Genomic DNA, 21,883 nt, shown 5'->3' with positions numbered 1-21,883 from the left:
GGGAGTTTTGAGAGCTCCTATAACAGCTTAGCTTGGAGGCCCCTACTTAGCAACCACCCAGGTCCCGGAAGAGGGCAGCTCGGCCTGGCGCCCGCAGCCCGATCCCCTGCCCGGAGTCCCAGGGCGCGGGCGCAGCCACCAAAGCTGAAATGTGACCGCGTCCGGGTGCGTTCCTGCTCTGGGGCGCGGAGCTGCCAAGAAAGGGGCTGTGGCCTCCAGGAGGGGCCAGGAGGCAAAATGGAAGGAAGCTCTAGATCTCCGCGGCGGAAATCATTCTTACTTATGCCCTGCCAAAGAGTAGAGGGCAGCAACTGACTTGTGCTAAAGGAGGGCACGCGTGGGTCTGCCAAGGTCCTGCAGGTGGGGTGAGACCCTCGCTCAGCTCGGCTATCCCTTCGCTCTCCACCCTCGGCCAGCCCCTCCTGTCCTCCATCAGGCCTCGCTGAGGATACCTCCCACGGTCAAAAGCGCGAGTTGGACCTGAGTTTGACATTCATTCTGTCTCGGGGTACAAAAGCCAAGCCTGCGGGGAAGGGGAGAAAATGTCCTACAGGGGCCTCAAAACTTCATTTCAGGAAGCCCTAGGACCCACTGATCCTGCAGCTGCACCTCTCACTCGCCCCAGGTTTGGATTCATAGTCACTTTCTGTTAAGCTGACATTTACGGAGGGCCTAGCGCGTCCTGGGTGCTGCGCTCTTTAAGCTGTTGCGCAGAGGAGAGGCCAACTCCAGCAAGGCTTTGTGGCTTCCCTATTCTTCCTCCTCCTGTAATCCAGACAAAACCCCACATTGTAACCAATCCGGGGGCAGTGTAGCAGTGCCAAGCAGGCAGCTCAGAGGCCAGTGGTAGGACAGGGCGTGATCAACAGGCCTTCTGATATTTTCTAACATATGTATTAACAAGGAAGAGGAAATTAAAAAACGAAGATGGACAACAGAACTTCACTCTGACTTGAGTGACTTTTATCCTTATTTGGATGATAGTTTTCAAAAGTTATTCGTGAGTGTGTATGTGCTATTCATAAGGCAATGGCTACTGACCCAACACATATTTGCATCTATTCTTCATTATTGGCATTTCACTCCGTAAATGTCTTAGCCCAGACAATCAACAAAGCCATAAACCAAATCCTGATTTGTAGCATTTGCTGATTTCTGTATTTAAATTACCCATCATAGCCAATTTGAAGTTACAATGTGTAGTCGTTGAAGACAGATTTGGAAAGAGTCACATTTGCACACTCTTATATATTTTTCCACCTAAAAGGTACAATAGAATTAAATAACTCTAAGAACACGGATAACAGCAAAATGTAGCAACTAATTAGGAAGCAATGAATTTTGAGTCTCCATTACTTTTCCAGTAAAATTTACCTAACAAGTGTGTTGCAAACAAGTGCATGTAATTGAATTTTAACTCAAAATTTTAGTAATTTGAACAACTGATACTTGTTAGCTGGTGTGGACTAGCTCCAGCACAAAATCCTGTCCCATAAAGAGACGTTTTACGGCTTATATTTTTAGACATATGTAAGTTTACTGGAACTCAAATACAGAACAAAATCCCACCAAAATTAACATGTACTGTCATATATAAATATATACACTTTTATATGTGTGTATATATATGTGTATACACACTTTTATGCATGTATATATGTACATATACTTGATGTATATATTTTTACACATATTTTTAATATAGGTATGTATCTGTATATATACTTTTAATGAACAGTCATGTTACAGAGGGCCTACTCTGACAGAAATGTACATCTCTCAGAATCATTATCATCTGGTGCAAGTGTCAGCTAACTACTGCCAGTAGGCTAGATCTCTCTAGCTTGCCACCTGGTTTTGTACTGCCAGAGAGCTATGTACAGATTTTACACATTTACACTGTGAAGATCATTATCTTTTCCACACGAACAGTTGCTTGAAGAGTTGAGAGTATTGGCAGTAGCAACAATAGACAACTAAAGAAAAAAGCAAATATCCAATTTAACAGCAATGCTGTTATTTCCTTGAGGAGTTAATACTGAGTTTGAAGTGACTAAAGAATCATCTCCTATGAATAGTCTGAAGGGAACAACTATACGTCAGAATATGTTTAAAGAAGTTGAGAAAATATGAATTTAGTACAACCTGAAGTACAATCTGCTAAGATATCTTTCAATTGAATCTGAGACAGTATGTGGAACAGAAAAAGTCTAATTTGAAAAAATTTACAAAGCTTGTGAAAATATATGGTGTTTATCTATTTATTCATTTTATTATTCATCAGCAGTACTTTGCAGAAAATATTTTAATCTATCATTTGTTATTTAAATCAGCATTGTCATTGCTGAACTGCATTCACTCTGGTGAACAGTTCAGACAACTAGAAGTGGAAGATGAATACCCTGAGCTTGTCCCACTGCGTGGCAGTTTGATGGGTTAGGACTCAATTTTTTTTTGAAATTTTTGAGCTTAAGGAAGAGATCAAAATGTTTTTCTGTATGAAAAGAATTTCCCTTGGCCTGTACTAACAACCACTGAATAACTTTGGAAATTAGCTTTTGCTGCAGACTTGATAATGTTACTTTTTATTGTTTTGTTTTGCTTTAGATGAAGTCTCGCTCTATCACCAGGCTGGTGTGCAGTGGCTCGATCTCAGCTCACTGCAACCTCCACCTCCTGGGTTCAAGTGATTCTCTTGCCTCAGCCTCCTGAGTAGCTGGGATTATAGGCACGCACCACCATGCCCAGTTAATTTTTGTATTTTTAGTAGAGATGGTGTTTCACCATGTTGGTCAGGCTGGTCTCAAACTCCTGATCTCGTGATCTGCCCACCTCGGCCTCCCAAAGTGCCGGGATGACAGGCATGAGCCACCGCACCCGGTCTTGATGTTTCTTAATGAATTCGACCTGTATATATACAAGGCAAGATGGTGCTTATATATGGAAGTTATACTGCAATAGATCCTTTAGATAATGAATGTTATATAAATCTCTAGTAATGTTGAGTTGATCTATAAATTTCTTATGTTGGAAAAAGTAAAAAAAAGCAAAATGAACTCCATTCCCACACTATTTGAAGCAGCTATAATTTCCCAGACCAAACTACAGCTTCAATGACATTTTTCTCATCTTTAGGCAAGGACAAAGGAGATTCCCATATCTCAGAATCTGTTTAATTTTCCAGTTGAGAAGCCGCCACGTAACTTTTCGACTGGAAATGATTACTCTGTAAAGCAATGACATAATAAAAGACAAATATCAAGAAAATAGTCTGACAGAATTCTATCTGCCTTTTAAGGGATAAATATGTACAATCGAAATTATATGCTAATGAATTCATATCAGTATTTGGCAGTTCTCTTAAATGTGAAAAGCTATTTCAAAGATGAAATCTGTAAAATCTCATTTCAGATTAGCATTAACAGTTGAGCGATTATTTATGATGAACACAACTTTGAACGCTGATTACATGAAATGTTAATAAAGTAATTCTCAAATTGTACTTGATTATTACTGTTATACTTTGTGTTTCATCTAGAATAATAGCAAGAATTGTTCTTGTTACACAAGGACCTGCATATTATCTTTAATTTTGCCTTCAGCCTGGAAACCTAAGATATGTAATATCTGGCCCCTTAAAACAATTTTGCTGATCCCTGATCTACTTGAAAACAAAATTAGTAAGTATGAATTGACCCTGTAGAATTCTTTGTGAAAACACTGTTTACCTGATTGCTGCTGGTAATTATAAATAAAACATTTTACAAATTTTATAAAAAGTCTAGTATAGTAATACATGATATAGATTCAGTTTATATTTAAGTATTTGATGTTAGATATATGGCCACTTAAAATATAATGAAAGAAAACAATAATTTTGAAATAAAATATTAATTGATATAATATCTATTATTATTCTTGACATATATTATACTATGCCTGTGCCATGTAGAAATATTCTGTAAGAGTGATTTCAATCTTTCTAGCTCACTTTCATCCAAAGTTTAATATATATTACTACACATCAGTAGGCCGTGTATCAAAATGCAGTATCAGTCTATAAGCAGTCATTGCATTGTGACAAATTGCTTTCATGTTCCCTGTAAAGTTTTCTTCAAGGTACATTCTTATAACAAAGCCGCTTTGGAAAGGTAACCCCTGACCCAGATGAAATTAAAAATGTTTTCTCATGGAAAAAAAATCTTTCATTTTGCATTCAAAAGCTGTGCTAGTTGAGGACTTTATGATTTATATGATTGCTGTTTTTAGCCAACCAATCTATATGTCCTAGGGATTAATATATACATAGCTCTTATAATTGATATTTCTCTTGGCAATAAACCACTTCTTACCCTACTCAAGAGTGGAGCAATTATTTTTCTTATTTTGCTTCCTTTGTCTCTTTTTGATGTGGAGTTTACCATATGATCAACTTTTCTAAACAAATTCTGAATTTTTAATTTTGCAATGTACGTATATTTGCTTATGGAGTTTACTGGATATAGATATAAAAATACCTATCCCATGACATATATTATGGACTGAAAATTCCCTGCGGTTTTGATAACAGAAATACATTACTTCCCTACTTTGTCAATTCCTCTCTTACAAATGGTATAATGTTTTTCTTATGAATAGGTGTATCCACATGGTCATATTAAGTCTTTAAATTTGAAAATCAACTTAAAATTCTAGATCATTTACATAATGTTATACACATACACACAAAAACACTACAGACGAGTCAGAAGCTCAAGGACTCAGTTGCCTTTTTAATTCATACATTCATTAAGCATATAATGAATAAATACCAAATGCCCAGCACTGACCTAGATGTCAAATAATAATCATTGTACTACCTTATTCTTATTCAATAATGTACTGATTTTTATAAGTTTCATATAATGGAACCAAATGGGTTATCATATTTAAATGAGTGCTTCAAATATCATAATTTATTTAAAACACATAATATTATTTTATTTTCCTCATACAGAATAATTATTCTGTAAAAGAATGTCACTATTTATTCTTCTTCCTCAAGTTTTACTTTTAGTTATCTTTTAAAATGAGCATGTAGAGTTGAATTTTATTCTAAAGACTAATTTCTTGAACAGGCTGTTGCTTTAAGCTTAGGTTTTATGGTATGTTTTCTTATTCTGGGAAGATAAATATATTTAATATACTTTAAATTGGATCATATTTTATGAGACCTCAAGGGATCTATTCTTATATGAACCAAACATTATTGTGTAATTATTACTCCAGATATTTCAAATGATGATGACTAATTAAATATACACATAATACATTTATCAGTGAAAAAGTTGCAGTGACATTTTCTTTTCCCTTTTGAAAGCGCCTGTATTCTTTGCAGAAGAAGTTTTAAGAAGGAGCCAGTATAACAACTGAGAACATGATTTAACATTATGTTTCATAATGCAGTTGAGGTTCATGGTTAACTCGAGAAATGCCAACATCCTCCAGGTAAGCATGACTCTGAGATTCTCTAACAAGGTGATGTATAAGGCTCTATGGCAGATGTTGGTCTCTCTTTGTGTGTACATGTATTAATGATAAATTTATTTTATTATTGATTTAGAAAAGTGTTCTGAAGAGACCTTCATTATAAAGAAAAAAATATAAAATCCAATAACTCTTTCTCACTGAATTTACAATTTATACCACAAAATATGCTAACTTTTAGTTTCCTAGAATATCCATAGCCTTAATTCTTAAATGAGTAAAGAAAATTTAGCCATTTGGCCACTTTAACAAAAAGTTCCTGATGTGTTATTCTGGAACTATGGTCTGTAATTAAGTTTTTATTAGGAATATAACCAGTTAGTTATACTCCATTTGGAAAACACAAACAAATGTATAAACTAACCAATAAAAATAGGCAAAGATAAAGCATAAATCTTTTACATGATTTGAAAAAGAACAATTTATGTATAAGTGAAAGATACTAGGCTAGTTGGTTTTTGGTATTATACCCTACTAGACATTTTCCCTATCTACATTTTTGTGTTATCATGCCATTTCTTTTTAGAAATGACAGTGCTAGTAATTGATTTATTTAAGGTATGTATATTGGTTAAATTTATTTTTGTCAACATATGTTCATTTCCTTTCTTATTCATTTCTATTTATTTATTTACTATTTACTCATCTTTGAAAATACAAAGGCCCAGGAACCATGGCTCTGTGGGAGGCAAATTCACTGTTTCTCACAAATAATTTAACAAAAATCCCAAGCAGGGTGCCCCTTCCATTCTCTCCCAACCAAAGATGAGCTCAGCATAGAAAATACGTGGGATGTGTCTGCTGTAGATGATGACATTCTGATGTTCCTGTAGTTTTGTGGTATTTGAAAGGTACTGTGATTATTTTTTCTTTAAAACATTCCTACAGAGAAGGGTAGAACGTATCTTTCTCTAAATTCTACTGGAGAGTAAATTATGCAGTAACCTCATGCAAAACTAATTCTATTAAGCAAGTCCTTGTGTTTATAAGTGAAAGAATCTCTGATTTTCTGACTATTTGAAATGTTTGGATAGTTCAAACTCTTTGAGTTTGGCTCCTTTTCAATAGTTTTAACGAAATTTAGATAAATCAGTGCCTAATGAAAAGCTTTGTAGCATATTAATGTATACAATATAAAAAGAATTTCCTATCGTTTCCAGACAACTGCTCACAAATAACAAGCCATTCTGGGAAAACAAAGCAAAATAGAACAGCAACCGAAATAAATACCTCAAACGTAGCAAGAGCATTAGCAGCGTTCAATATTTCTTGCTTTTTATTTTCCAGTAGAGGTCAGGGAAGTCCCTTCCCTCACCTTTTGTAAATTATGTTTTCATTTTCCCTCTGTGTGGTTCTTTCCCCCACTTGATAGCGCAGCATCAGTATATCTGGGAGCCTATTAGAAATACAGCATTTCCGACGCTACTCCAAACATATGGAATCACAATCTTTCATTGAACAAGATCCCAGAGTGATAAATATATACATTAAATTTTGAAAAAGAAGGGGTAGAGGAGGTTTGACCTACTCCCTAGTAGATCCCTACTCCCTAGGTGAGGTACCTTTAATTTCAAATTAATATTGCCCACTTGAGTTTTTCATATCTGAGGGAGCAGCTAAATGGTGAGAACATTCATACTGCAGTTCATCAACTTTAATGTGTCGACATAGATAGAGCCATATACTGTTATCTCCAATTGATATAGTAAAACCCATTGGTTTCATCTACTCTGCATTGCTTCAACATTTTACAATAAGCATAGATGAAATTTATTATATAACGAAGACATTTTCACTGAAACAAGGAACTAACTTCCATTGTGCAAATTTTGAAAACAACAATAACACAAATTAAAACTTGAAGATTTTTATTGACTCAGAAATTATACCACATATCATAAGAATTCTTGCACAATTTAAAAAACAAACCAAACTTACATTGAAAATAATTTTTACATAAACATATGCCATATACCATTTTTAGAAAGAAAGAAGATTGCATCCTCTGTACCCACACATACACACATACAACATAAGCACACAAAAGTCAGTTTGAAATAACTGTTCCATCTTTAGTGGATGAAGACAAATAGGAACATTGAGCAATTTTCTACTATGTGTTCCAGTATAAAAATCAAGATATTACCAGGAGACATTATTATAATTAGCTATAACCATGTTATTTCCTAAGTATGATGATTCTAATAGATTCATTTTCCGTGGTTTACTTCTTTGCTATTGCCAAAAGATTGTCCAAAGAAGAGTCATTATAGTTGAATCTGCTTAACAGCCCTTGTTTCTTTGCGAAACTGGAATTGTAAGAGCATAGATGGATATTCAACAACAAAAATAAAGAAAACCTTGATGTGGATTATGCAAAAGGCACTCAACTAAATTATTTGGGCAAGAGAGTTTATGGGAGAAAGCAAGACAAAATGAAAGTATTTTAATGTATAGTGTGTCATAGAGGATAAATCAATAATACCTTCAGTTGTTAATGCAGAATGTTTTATAGAATTATGTGGAAAGAAAGATCAAGGGAAACCTAGGGTACTAAACTATACGCAAAAACTCTTGTTTAATAATTTATTACAAGTAACTGATTTTTAATAAAGAAAAGATGATTAAGCAGAGGCATTGTTGTATTAGCTTGCTGTTAATTAGCACTCCAAATCATGGCTGAACTACTGCTTCATGATTCTGTGTCAGTAAAATTACACTCATAGGGCAGAATCCCACTGACTGGGTTAAACTCTACATATCTGGCTTGCGTAAAGGTTCTCTGGAGAGACACAAGGAGATTATTTACCCAAATTAGGTAAGAGACACACCACAGATCATCAGCTCTGTTTTTAGACATGCACAATCAAAAGAAAAACTGTGCCCAAAGCTCCCTAAATTTGTTTTATAAGTTTCCAGTATTAATACTGAATATTTCAAGCTGAATAAATTGCTTTGTCTTTAAAATTCATTTCTAAAATTTAATTACAGAAATATGGAGGGAAAGGACTTAAAAAAACTAGTTTATTTATTAATTACTCTATATTTCAGATATTCTACTAAATGCTTTGTGTCCTCCATCTCACGTAATGTTTGCAAAAAATTTGGGAGTCAACTATTATTTTCATCTTTATTTTACAAATTAGAAAAATGGAGCACTTAAAGACTAGTAGAGTAATTGACATATTTCAAAACAAGGCAGAACTCAAATGAAACAAGATTCTATGAATACAAATTTCTTTCATGTTATATAAATAACCCAGTTAAATTATATGTGTATACTGAATTCAGAGTGTTTCCGCATCCTTTATTCTCATGAAATTTCTTATACTTTTTTTTTCAAAAAACATAGTAAAAATAATCTGCTTCCAAAAATATGTATTACTTTACCTTTCTCTGTGACTATATTGATAAAGATTTGTGTGTGTGTGTGTGATGTTATTATCTGGAGAAAAGTGGTGGGCAAAAATGCCATAGTTTCACAAAGGTAAATAAGATGAACACAGGCCACCGTCAGAGGCAACTGGGGTCACTGGTGACAATTGTGAGAACACTTTCAGAATGATAATGAAAGAAGAGTCCAGGTTGGATACTGACAGGAGAAGTTAGCAAATATAGAACATTTTTCAAGAAGCAGAGTAGCAATGGAAAGTAGACAGGTAGTAATTCAGAGAGAAGTCATAGATTAACTTCTTCTTAAAAATTAAATACAGAGACTTTAACGTGTATAAATTAAAGGAAAGAATGGATTATGCAAAAGCAGGTCTGGAGATACCAAAAAGAAAATACATAATTGAAGGTTAAGGCTAGAAGCAGAGCCAAGTAAAAGGATAAAGATGAACACAACAGATACGGGTTTAGAAAGTAGCAGGTTTGTTTCTGTTTTGCTAGAAGTTTTAGAGAGAATGGTAATAAAGAAAAATATCAGAATCACTGTTTTTTGGAAATAAGCCTGCAGAAAATATTGTACATGGGACCGATTTAAATGTATAAAGACATCTTAAAACTTATTGCGAAGAAAGCAACCCAATTTACAGTTTTTTAAATGGGCAAAAAATGTGAGTGACTATTTCACTGAAGAAGATACCAGGATGTCGAATAAGCACTTTAAAAACTGCTTGAAATCATTAGCTGTTAGCGAAATGCAATTTAAATCCATGATGAGATACCATTACATCTCTTTTTCAATGACTTCAACATAATTCTGACCATACTGAGTGCTGTGGAGGATGCAGAGCAACCAGAACTTCCGTACACTGTTGGCGCAGATGCAAAAATAGTACACCCACTTTGGAAAAGCAGTTTGGCAGCTTTTTAAATAGTAAAGCTACATATTCATTGATCACATGACCCGGTGATCCCACCACTGGGAATTTATTTTAGAGAAATAAATACTTATCTTCATATAGAAGCAAATTTTTATAGTAGTTTTTATAACCACCCAAAACTGAAAACAATGACAATATATTTTAACATATGAACTGAAAAACTATGCTACGTCGATGCAATGGAATATTATTTGGCAATAAAAAGCTCAACCTATTGATTTATGCAACAACTTAGATGAATTTCAAGGCATTATGCTGAGTATTAAAAAGTCTCAAAAGATTATATTAATATAATCTATAATTCCTGATATGGTCTGGCTGTGTCGCCACCCAAATCTCATCTTGAATTGTAGCTCCCATAATTCCCATATGGTGTGGGAGGGACCCAGTGAGCGATAATGGAATTATTGAGGGCAGTTTCCCCCATACTGTTCTCATGGTAGTGAATAAGTCTCACAAGCTCTGATTACTATATAAGGGGTTTCCCCTTTCATTTGGCTCTTACTCACTCTTGCCTGCCACCATGTAAAACATGCCTTTCACCTTCCACCACTACTGTGAGGCATCACCAGTCACATGGATCTGTGAGTCCATTAAACCTTTTTTTCTTTATTAATTACCCAGTCTCAGGTATGTCTTTAACAGCAGCGGGAGAATAGACTAATACAGTAAAGTGGTACCTGTAGAGTAGGGCATTGCTGTAAAGATACCCAAAAATGTGGAGGCAACTTTGGAACTGGGTAACAGACAGAGGTTAGAACAGCTTGGAAGACTCAGGAGAAGATAGGAAAATGTGGGAAAATTTGGAACTTCCTAGAGACTTTTTAAATGGCTTTGACCAAAATGCTGATAATGGACAATGGAATCCAGTCTGAGGTGGTCTCAAATGGAGATGAGGAACTTGTTGGGAACTGGAGCAAAGATGACTCTTCCTAAAACAGCAAAGAGACTGGTGGCATTTTGCTCCAGAGATATGTGGAACTTCGAACTTGAAGGGGATGATTTTGAGTATCTGGTGGAAGAAATTTCTAAGCATTCAAGAGGTGACTTGGGTGCTGTAAAAAAGCATTCAGTTTTAAAAGGGAAACAGAGCATAAAAGTTCAGAAAATTTGCAACCTGATAATGTGATAGAAAATAAAAACCAATTTTATGAGGAGAAATTCAACTGGGCTGCAAATACTTGCATAAGTAATGAAGAACCAAATGTTAACTACCAAGACAATTAGGAAAATGTCTCCAGGGCATTTCAGAGATCTTTGTGGCAGTCCCTCCCATCACAAGTTCAGGGGCCTGGAGTGAAAAAATGGTTTCAAGAGCCAGCCCCAAGTCCCTCCTGCTGTGAACAGCCTCGGGACTTGGTACCCTGCATCTTAGCCTTGGCCAAAACGGGCCAAGGTACACCTCAAGCCATGGCTTCAGAGGGTGCAAGCTGCAAGCCCTGATGGCTTCCACATGGTATTGAGCCTGCAAGTGCACAGAAACCAGGAATTGAGATTTGGGAACCTGTGCCTAGGTTTCAGAGGATGTATGGAAATGCCTGGATATCCAGGCAAATTTTGCTGCAGGGGCAGGGCCCCACATGGAGAACCTCTGCTAGGGCAGTGTAGAAGGGAAATGTGGGGTTGAAGCCCCCACAAAGAGTGCCCTCTGGGGTACTGCCTAGCGAAGTTGTGAGAAGAGCACCACCATCCTCCAGACCCCAGAATGGTAGATCCACTTACAACTTGTACCATGTTCCTGGAAAAGCTGCAGACACTCAAGGTAAAAGCAGCCAGGAGAGGTCTGTATCCTGCAAAGCCACAGGGGCGGAACTGCCCAAGACCATGGGAATCTACCTTTTGCATCAGCGTGACCTGGATGGGAGATGAGACGTGAAGTCAAAGAGATCATTTTGGAGCTTTCAGACTTGACTGCCCCATTGGATGTCAGACTTGTATAGGGCCTGTTGTCCCTTTGTTTTGGCTGATTCCTCCCATTTGGAATGACTGTATTTGCCCAATGTCTGTACCCTCATTGTATCTAGGAAGTAACTAACTTGCTTTTGATTTTACATGCTCTTAGCTGGAAGAGACTTACATTGTCTCAAATAAGACTTAGGACTGTAGACTTTTGAGTTAATGCTGAAATGAGGAAATACTTTGGGGGACTGCTGGGAAGGCATGATTGGTTTTGAATTGTGAGGACATGAGATTTGGGAGGGGCCAACGGTGGAATGATATGGTTTGGCTGTGTCCCCGCCCAATTCTCATCTTGAATTGTAGCTCCCATAATTCCCACATGTTGTGGGAGGGACAATAATGGAATCAGTGAGCAATGATGGAATCATTGTGAGTAGTTTCACCCATACTGTTCTCATGGTAGTAATAAGTCTCACAAGATCTGGTTACTATATAAGAGGTTTCCCCCTTTGCTTGGCTCTCATTCACTCTGGCCTGCCACCATGTAAGATGTGCCTTTCACTTCTGCCGTGATTGTGAGACCTGCCCAGTCACATGTAATTGTGAGTCTATTAAACCTCTTTTTCTTTACAAATTACCCAGTCTAGGGTATGTCTTTATCAGCAGTGTGAGAACAGACTAATACAATTCCATTTAAATGACATTTTCAAAAAGATACAGTGATGGAGAATAGATCAATAGTTGACAGGACTTAGGGATGGGGAAGGGGTACCAATAAAGAAATAACACGAGAGTTTTTGGGGTGATGGAATTATTTTGAATCCTGACTGTAGTGGTATACTGACTAAAATTTTGTGTGTGTGTGTGTGTGTGTGCGCACATGTGTATGTACATACACACACATATACACCACACACACACACATATTCATAAAATTGTACATCTCAAAAAAGTAATTTTACAGAATTAAAAGAATATGTTTTGGGGCTAGACTGGATAAAAAAAACAGTTAGAGCTAAATTGCTATGTATAATACAACAATTGGGATTTGGTAGTTATCTTCCAGCTGCATAAGTGAAACACTGGAAGACCTGAAAAGAAGATGAGAGAAGAAAGGACTGACAACAAACAAACAAACAAATAAACAAGGCAGAAATATGGGACAGGCCAGGGCCTAAGAAGAAATTTGCTCAGTGAAAATTACTTGCTGCAAGAATAACCAACATGAAACTATCAGATTGTAAATTTCTTCCTCTTTTGTTGATGATATCTCTCTTTTATTACTTATACATATTTAATGAAAATTCTGCTTTGAGCAGAAGTTTTGTGTTAGTTTCTTTAATGAATATAGAAGAAATGGCCTCTGTGCACTTATGGTAGCTAGCTGCCAGAGCCATGTGCATGGAACAGCAGCTGAAGGAAATGAGATAGTGAGAGAGAATTGAGAATATAGAGTAGCAAAAAAGTCATGGAAAACAACCACTCCTCTTCCCAAGGAATCCTGCACAACACTTTGATGAATGTTGCATCTCCCATAAAATGAGCACATCTCCATCTAGTCAAGGGAAATGTAGTCCAAAAAGGTTAGGGGATCTGGAGGCACTTGGGTTACACATATGTAACTACAAAACCTAATTCTAATTTACTCTTTCTGAATTATGCCAATGATAATCACTGTGGACATCACACACAGTACTCTCATCATTTAAATTATTTGATGTCTAAACTCCTTTATATAGTAGAATTTTTTCCATGAAGTCAAATATATCTTATTGGGATGCACATATATGTAGATCTAATTCTAGCAATCATATTCTTTGCTTTTATACACCTTTGCAACTTTCACACTTGCCATTTTATTGGAATGTTGTTTTTAACTTGACATGAAAATCCACTTCAGCATCTGATAGCAGATTAAACATAGCATCATTCCATATGTAACAGTGTGAACTCATCATGTAACTATTGTCCCTTGGTGGCTTGTGACCTCCCAGGCACCAAGGCTTCTCTAAACTAGTTAACAGCCCCAGAATGCACCAACAGCTTCTCGGCCAGTCTCAGGCTGTCCTTCACAGTATCTCATTCAAAATGTGCAAAAGAAGAGGATGGTGTCATTTGCAGGCAGTTAAAACACACCAGAGAAGTACGCTGGATTCTGAAAAGCTCTGTGACATGTGCCAGCACAGCCCTTTGTGTTCACTGCTGACTTGAGTGAAACAGGTAGTAATATACAGCACCCTATTCTTACTATTATCCTGGCAAACATATAACTTGTATAAACCATTTTGGCTCTTGCTTCATTTCTATTTACTTATTTTGAAATTATATACTTCTTCTATCTTTCAGTCCCCATTTCTTTTTATTAGGGAAACCATGCTTGCTGTCTTGTGGAATAATCTATTTGGAGATGCTTATATTTGTCTGCCAGGGCTGACAAAGCAAAATACCCCAGACTGAGTGAATTAAACAATCTAAACGTTATTTTCACACAGCACTGGAGACCAGAAGTCCAAGAGCAAGGTGTCAGGCTTGTAAACTGGTGAAGGTCCTTTCCCTGGCTTACAGATCACTGTCTTCTCAATGCATCCTCATATGGCCTTTCTTCTGTATGCTCATGACTGGTGTGGTGGGGGAAAGGAGACAGCAGGAATTCTGGGTATCTCTTCCAATTCTTATAAGTACATCAGTCCTATCTGATCAAGGATCAGCTCTTACAACCTCATTAACCTTCACTGCTTCATTAAAGACCCTATATTGAAATATAGGACAGTCACATTGCGGGTTAAGGCTTCAACATATGAACTGGGGGGACACAGTCCTTCCATAATGCTTGGGTTCTGTTGAATCTTTTCTTTAATGCTTCATTTTTTAACTCTATGAAGAAATTTGCACAAAGGCAGAAATACACTTTCTGAAGAACTCGCTTGAACCTTTATATGACAATTTATTTTATTGAAAATGTGTCTCTATTTCTTTTCTTCAGCATAATTATGTCCGGAAGGAACCTTGGATCTCCACCCATTGATTAGGGCTGCTCTGGGAGGTAATCATAGCTCTCTGAGTTTCCCAACGGAATCACATTGCTCTTCATTGTCTCAGATTTAAAATCAATAAAATGGCAAGAGAAATGTACACCATTTATTTCTGTCACATGAAGAATGATATGAGAAAGGGTATGTTTAGTGATGTGATTGAGGGTTCCGGCCACACAGCAAACACTGAGACAAGTAAACTATGAAAGAAAAGGAAAATCTATACTTCAAGGCAAAAAAAAAAAAAGAAAATAAGGAAAGAAATCCTGATGTATGGGTTAACTAATTAGTTGAAAAAACTGTAACAGCTCATTGGGCAATTTTGTAATCAAATGAGCCCAAGGGATGAATATGATCAAGTTTATAACAGTTCATTTTCTTTGAATGCAGCTGTATACAGTGCCTCAGGAGATTCTAGAAGCAATGAAACTACAGTGACTCTTTTGATTGATAACATATTCAATCCCTAAAATCCATGAATAGAAAAGCATACGGTTATGCCTTGAAGGGTAGCCATGGACACTATGGAGCCTCTTCTGGAGAGAGAGTGAAGTAGCTGAAAGCTGCTGTAAATGGAAATCTCAATTGTGTTGCTTTCTTAAAGATGGTCTTTTAAAAGGTGTTTTTTAAATCTTTTTTCATTTTGTTTTCTCAGTATCTAAGTTCATAGGGTTACACTATGTTGTGCTTGCTGTAATTGTAATTTCTCTCCCAGTGATTTTATAGCCAACAAGGGAACATCAGCGCCCACTGATTCTTTGTGGGAAATAATCTATTTAAAGATATTTGCTTCAGCGGAATGTTTTTAATGCTTCACTCCATTATTTTATTATGGAGAAATCTGCATGGAGGCAGAATTGGAGCTTTGAAATAATTCATATATCTCTATAGTTATTATTTCCTGGAAGTGATAAGCCTCTGTTGATAGCAGCCCACATGGGTGCTAGGGAAGCAATTATAATTTAAAAACATAATGGGAATTCAGAGTTGCAGGACATCTGCAAACATCAAGGACTCTTGTTAAGGGGCTAATACCACACTCATCGTATGGCTTCTTTCTTTCTTTTTTTAATTTTTAAATTATTATTATTATTATTATTTTGGAGACAGAATCTTGCTCTTTCACCCAGGCCAGAGTGCAATGGCACCATCTCAGCTCACTTCCCCCTCCTGGGTCAAGTGTTTCTCATGTTTCAGCCTCCCAAGTAGCTGGGATTACAGGCACATGCCACCACATGCCTGGCTACATGTTTGTATATATAGTAGAGACAGAGTTTCACCATATTGGCCAGGCTGGTGTTGAACTCCTGGCCTCAGGTGATCAGCCCACCTTGACTTCCAAAAGTGCTGCGATTACAGGCGTGGGCCACCACGCCCAGCGTGTATGACTTCTTTCTTAGAGTTGTCTCTCTCTCGGTAATTCCTGGGTTATCAAACATATATATTTAGCCAACCCTTTGAGTGGCACACAGACATAGTCTGGTTCAGCTATTTAAACACTGATTGATATGATATATTTTGGTAAGATACAAAACATCTAACATTGCCTAACAATCTCTTTCCTTTCAATTGGTGGAAATTTACATTAAAAGAATATAGTAAAGAAGGGAAGTAAGTAGTATGATTTTGCTAAGCAATGTCTGAAATGTATAGTAAATGCGAATTTCCTTTTCTTCCATCCTTTCTTTCTAAAGCCAAATGTGCTCTCACTTAGGGCTGCAGTTTTCCAGGCTTGACGGTGGGGCCTTTGCTGCAGAACCATCCTCTTCTTCCCAATATTTCCCTGTCTCCTGTTCATGTCATCAGTATTCCTTCATCCATAAAAAGGATAGTTCTCAGATTACCCCATCATGGCATTTCTAAATACTGTTTGGAGACACTACTACAAAATATTTTTTTTTTTTTTTTTTGCACACAACATTTCAATTTAAGTCAGTTCTTCAAAGTCTCTTTAAAACTTATAAAAGTTTATAGCTCCTTATTTGTCAGTGCAGTGATTCTTAATTTTTTTGTTTGTTTGTTTTTTGGTTTATGGATTCCTTTTAGAATGTAATGAAAATAAAGAGTCCTCAATATAGAAAAATGCACATATGCATAATACAAAATACAAGTTCTGGGGTCCCAGGCTCCTGAGACCCCGAAGTCCATTCATGGGCCCCAGATTGAGAATGGCATAAGAATCCAAAGATCCATTTATTTACTACAGAAGACTCATATTTTAATTGGAATTTTATAAATTCTAAGTCGTTCTGAAGCTTGAAAAATCATCCTTTACCATTGCTAATATCATGAAGGGAAAGCTTTGACTCAATTTGATTTCACAGGTCATGTGTGAATATTGATTTCAACCTGCCACATAGCCTTTCTGCACACTAAGTGAAGAGACTATTCTGCCTGCATTTCAAGGCGACGCTCATCCATCTCAGTGACAAATGTTGAAAACAAGCCGCAAGGGATCCAGCTGCCTCAGCCACACCACAGCCTGCTTCTATAAGTGCCCAAAAGATTAGTTAAATAATCTTGATAATTCTGCATGCAGTAATTATTTCCTTGTTTCCATAGACTTGAGTGAGAAGTTATTTGAAATTTCCAAATCTATGTCAAAAAACAGATGATTCTGAAAAGTGCTAGGATTTTAACTATTTATGGGTAAAAATCCTTAAATGCTTAGAAATTAGACAGTGATTATTTATTTTGTATAAATGTAAAATATATTAAAAGCCTATACTTTAATAAAGCTAAAATGAAATGTCTTATTTTTTTCTATTTACACAGGGCATGAATTTTACCTGGATTTTCATTTCCTTAACACACTTACAGAGTATCATTTTAAAGTTGGTTCATTGTTCAGACTGCCTATAACAGACTATTTCCACTAAATATAATGCATGATCTCTTTTACTTACATGTTAAGAAATAGTTTCTATAGCACAGACATCATTACCTGATTCAGTCTGAATGAACTTTTTAAAAAATGTATAAAAATTCACAAAATATAATGTATTAGTCCATTTTTATGCTGCTGATAAAGACATACCCAAGACTGGGCAATTTATTGGATTCACAGTTCCATGTGGCTGCAGAGGTCTCGCAATTATGGTGGAAGGCAAGGAGGAGCAAGTCACATCTTACATGGTTGGCAGCAGGCAAAGAGAGAGTGTGTGCTGTGCAGGGAAACTCCCACTTTTAAAACCATCAGATCTTGTGAGACTTATTCACTATCACAAGAACAGCATGGGAAAGACTCGTTCCCATGAGTCAATCACCTCCCACTGGGTTCCTCCCATGACACATTATGGGAATTGTGGCAGTTATAATTCTAGATGAGATTTGGGTGAGGACACAGCCAAACCAATATCATATGACAAAATGCAAAACATACTTTTAAGATGATGTTGTATCGACGGTTTAGAGAATTTTCAATAATGAATAGTATTCATTTTCAAAGGTATATCATTTTTAGAAATGTTATATTTTAAAACATAAAAATGAGCAGTCTAGATCAACTTTCTGTGATATGTTAAATTTTGATTGCTAGTATATAAAAACAACACACAAAAAGCTGTCTTGCACATCGCTTTCTTTGGAAATTATTAAGGAACTTTTCTAGAGATGAACATTTAATTGAAAAAAGCATAAATTCTATGGAAAAGGTCACTCAAAAACTGAAAAAAGTTACAGATATAAGTCTAATATTCAAGTCCCTCAATATCAGGAGCCCAAGGTTGTATGTTCAAAACCATGCTTTATGTCACATAGGCAAATAATTCACTTTCTACTCTTTTGATAAATATCAGTTTGAAGTCTCTGAGCTCACAAATTTAGACTCAAAGTTATTACAGTATTATATGTAATACTACGTATAATATTATATGTAATATATTATATGTAATAATTATATGTAGTCAACACTTCATATCAGTGTGTTCCACATCCATGAATTCAACTAACCTCAAATCAAATATACTTGGAAAAAATATCACAAAGTTCTAAAAAACAAAACTCAAATTTGATGCACACTATGTTATCACATTGAATGCATGCAAATGAAGTGATACATAGACCCTGTAAGTATTATCCATAATCTAGATATAATTTAAAATACATGAGAGGATGTAACAAAGATAATAAGCAAATACTATATCATTTTATATAAGGTACTTGAGCATGTGGACTTGGGTATCCATGAGGATTCCTGGAACCTATCCCCCATCGATACCAAGGGATGACTGTAAACCAGTAAATTACAAACTAATATAAAAATTAAACAGTGCTTTCTAAATGCTTACTGCTTTTTCAGAAAAATAAACTTCAAAAGTTATTTGATATTTGAAACTTCTTAATTCTTCTTAAATGAAGACGACTCATCTATCACAATATATTTTCTTCAGACACTAGATCTGTTACTTTTTTCTTTAGACACTAGATCTTCACTTTATGAAGAAAATAATTCCACATATATTTAAAACATACTATATGCTCACTATTAGCTAAATACATTACATGTATAATCTCATTTAATCCTCAAAATGACTCTATGGGTGATGTCATTTTACTGATGAAGAAAGTGAAGCTTATAGAGATTAAATACCTCACACCACTGGCAGGATGGAGATTTCAGCTGCAGTCCTCTTGACTCCAAATTTTGAGTTCTAACCCCTACAACCATCATCCGTTACAACTATCATGGTCTTAAATGTCTTCCTTAGTACTACAACTTGTGAAATGTTACACAAAATTTTAAAACATTGACATCTTACCAAATAAAGGCACCACATCATTGTAGTTACCAATGTGGGCTGTGGAGCAGATTCCTGATCCCACCAGCTAGTGGTCTAAATTACTCAAACTCTCAGTTCTTCAGTTTATACATCTGCAAAACTGGTGTAATTATAACACTAATTTTATAAGCCTATTACGGTTATGAAATGAAACCTATCCAATAATACATAAAAATTACTAAAAAAGAGCCTTAGAACATAACAAATAATATATGTTAATTGTTAATGTAACTATCGTCAAATTGCCTTTGCTTCACATGTCACATTTCCATGAAAAAAAACAAAATTTTAATCAGATAGAAGTCATATATTGTGTTTTTTCATCTCCTTTGAAATGGAATTGCTTTTTAACATATGAAACTAAATATTTAGATTGTGTTTCACATCACTCTCCAAGGCAACTATTTTCTCCCTAGGAATGAGCGTTTCGTATTGAAAAATATTTCATTCTATAATTAACCCAGCTAAAGTCTAGAACATAAAGGAAAGGGAAGAAGAAAAAAAAAAGCTAAGGAAAAGAAATAAAGCCCTGGAGGCTGGACATTTACATCACCTCTGGGAGTGAAAATAATAATGCCTCCTTCACAGATTCACTGCCAACACCTTTTCCTTTATACTGGGCGTACCAAGCTGTTACCATATGGGTGTTATTTAGCCATCTCAATTGCCTAGGACTGATTGAATGGCACCCACACACACACAAATGTCTACACATTTTGTAACTTAAAAAAATTGAATAATAGTTATTACTATTATGGATAAAATACAAATGTTTTACCTTTTCATTTCAGTTAATATTCTAGCAATGTCAGCCAAAAATCTTCTTAAAACTCTGTCTTAAACTACTCATGATCTTTGATGATGCTTTTTTAATCTTTCTACTTGCTTGATTATAAAACATTGAAGTAAGTGATTAGCAGGCTGATTTAAAGTCAATTTCCTAAGGAATGAAATTAATGTTAACAACGTACAATCACACTACTAGGCCATATCGTCCTCTAGAGTAAAAACACTATTTTATCAATGCAGGCCCTCCACACATACTTACCAAACAGAACTCTAAACATTCAATAAGCTCATGGTAATGGCATAAAAAAAGGTAGTAAGGATAAAGTGGTGGAAACTATAGTTATTTCAAATATATTAACTACAATTTGAGAGGAGTCAGAAAGTTTCCAACTCATTTACTAAAATTTTATCTTGAATTTGTTAAAATAGAATATCTTCTTCAAAAGAAACATAGACTTTTAGACTAAGAAAAGACTAAAAAAGGGATATAACTCACAGACACACATAATAGAAGAAAATTATTAGTATTAATCTTCTATATTTTCTGGTAGGGGGAAAGAACTCTAAGCAAATGGCAATGGTCACTGACTGAATTTTGTTAAGTCATTTCACCATTTTGGCTTTTGTTTGCATTTCTATAAAATAATTGATCTAGAAATCTCTGAGTCCCTTCAAATATCTAGCTTTCTGCCTTTCTGCTTCTAGTAGTGGTAAACTCATTACATTTTTTATAGTTTGCTGTAAAATTCAAATTTTGATAATATTCTTGGCTTCCTGTATTTTTATCCATCAGTTGTTTCTGTCAGCGACTGAGGAACACTAAGCGTACTCTCTCTTAGAATCTTTTACATATCTGCAAGTTTGCTAATGTGTCCTTTCCCCCACAGTCTTCTCTTTTATAAGCTAAGTATAAGTAAAACTAAATAAAAATGTAACACATGCATTTTAATGAAAACACATGGATTGCATTGAGTAAAACATTAAATTTTAGATATTGAAGATTTCATTAGAGCTGTTTTGCCCTAAACAAACAAAAAAAGCTATTTACTTAAACATCTCATTTTATTCAAACACATATTCCACACAGTGTTCAGAAGAATTACTCAGAAATACACAGCTGAACAATTGTCCTCTTTATGTATTCTCTTTATACCTCTTAGATGGTTCTGGATAAAATCCAGAGTTTCTAACATTTCACAGGGGAACTGATCACCTGTCTTTAGCTCACACTTCTGCTACTCTCTACCTTCCAGTTTTTGGTAAGGCACGGAATTGTCTCTAATGTTTAAGCCAGAAGCTACTGCTTCTTTCATTTACCAGTTCAAGCTGGTGCTTCTTCACCAGGCTAATCTATAGTCATTGTTTAAGCAATAACCAAAGCGTGACCCCTAAGAAAGCCCTCTCTGGTCTCCAGGTGAGATTGTCTCTTCTTATTACCCCATATCATCCAGTGAAAATATCTTAACGTTACATTCACCACAGTGATTTACAAATAATGCTTCTAACAGATTCTTCTACCCTAAATTCC

The 21,883-nt window shown here is 35.7% G+C and overlaps 1 long non-coding RNA gene across 1 annotated transcript in view; it reads left to right on the top strand.

Annotated features, from left to right (window-relative positions):
• Nucleotides 1–297: 297 nt before the first annotated feature.
• The window catches only part of LOC117076848, a 58,115-nt gene continuing 36,529 nt past the window's right edge, over nucleotides 298–21,883 (top strand). Inside the window, exon 1 of the long non-coding RNA XR_004434492.1 lies at nucleotides 298–625. This is a non-coding gene — a long non-coding RNA (uncharacterized LOC117076848). The remainder of the gene's footprint in view (nucleotides 626–21,883) is intronic.

The sequence above is a fragment of the Trachypithecus francoisi genome, unplaced genomic scaffold (genome assembly GCF_009764315.1).
Source record: "Trachypithecus francoisi isolate TF-2019V2 unplaced genomic scaffold, Tfra_2.0 Lachesis_group0, whole genome shotgun sequence".
Lineage (NCBI taxonomy): Eukaryota > Metazoa > Chordata > Mammalia > Primates > Cercopithecidae > Trachypithecus > Trachypithecus francoisi.
This window is presented reverse-complemented; position numbering and strand designations above follow the sequence as displayed.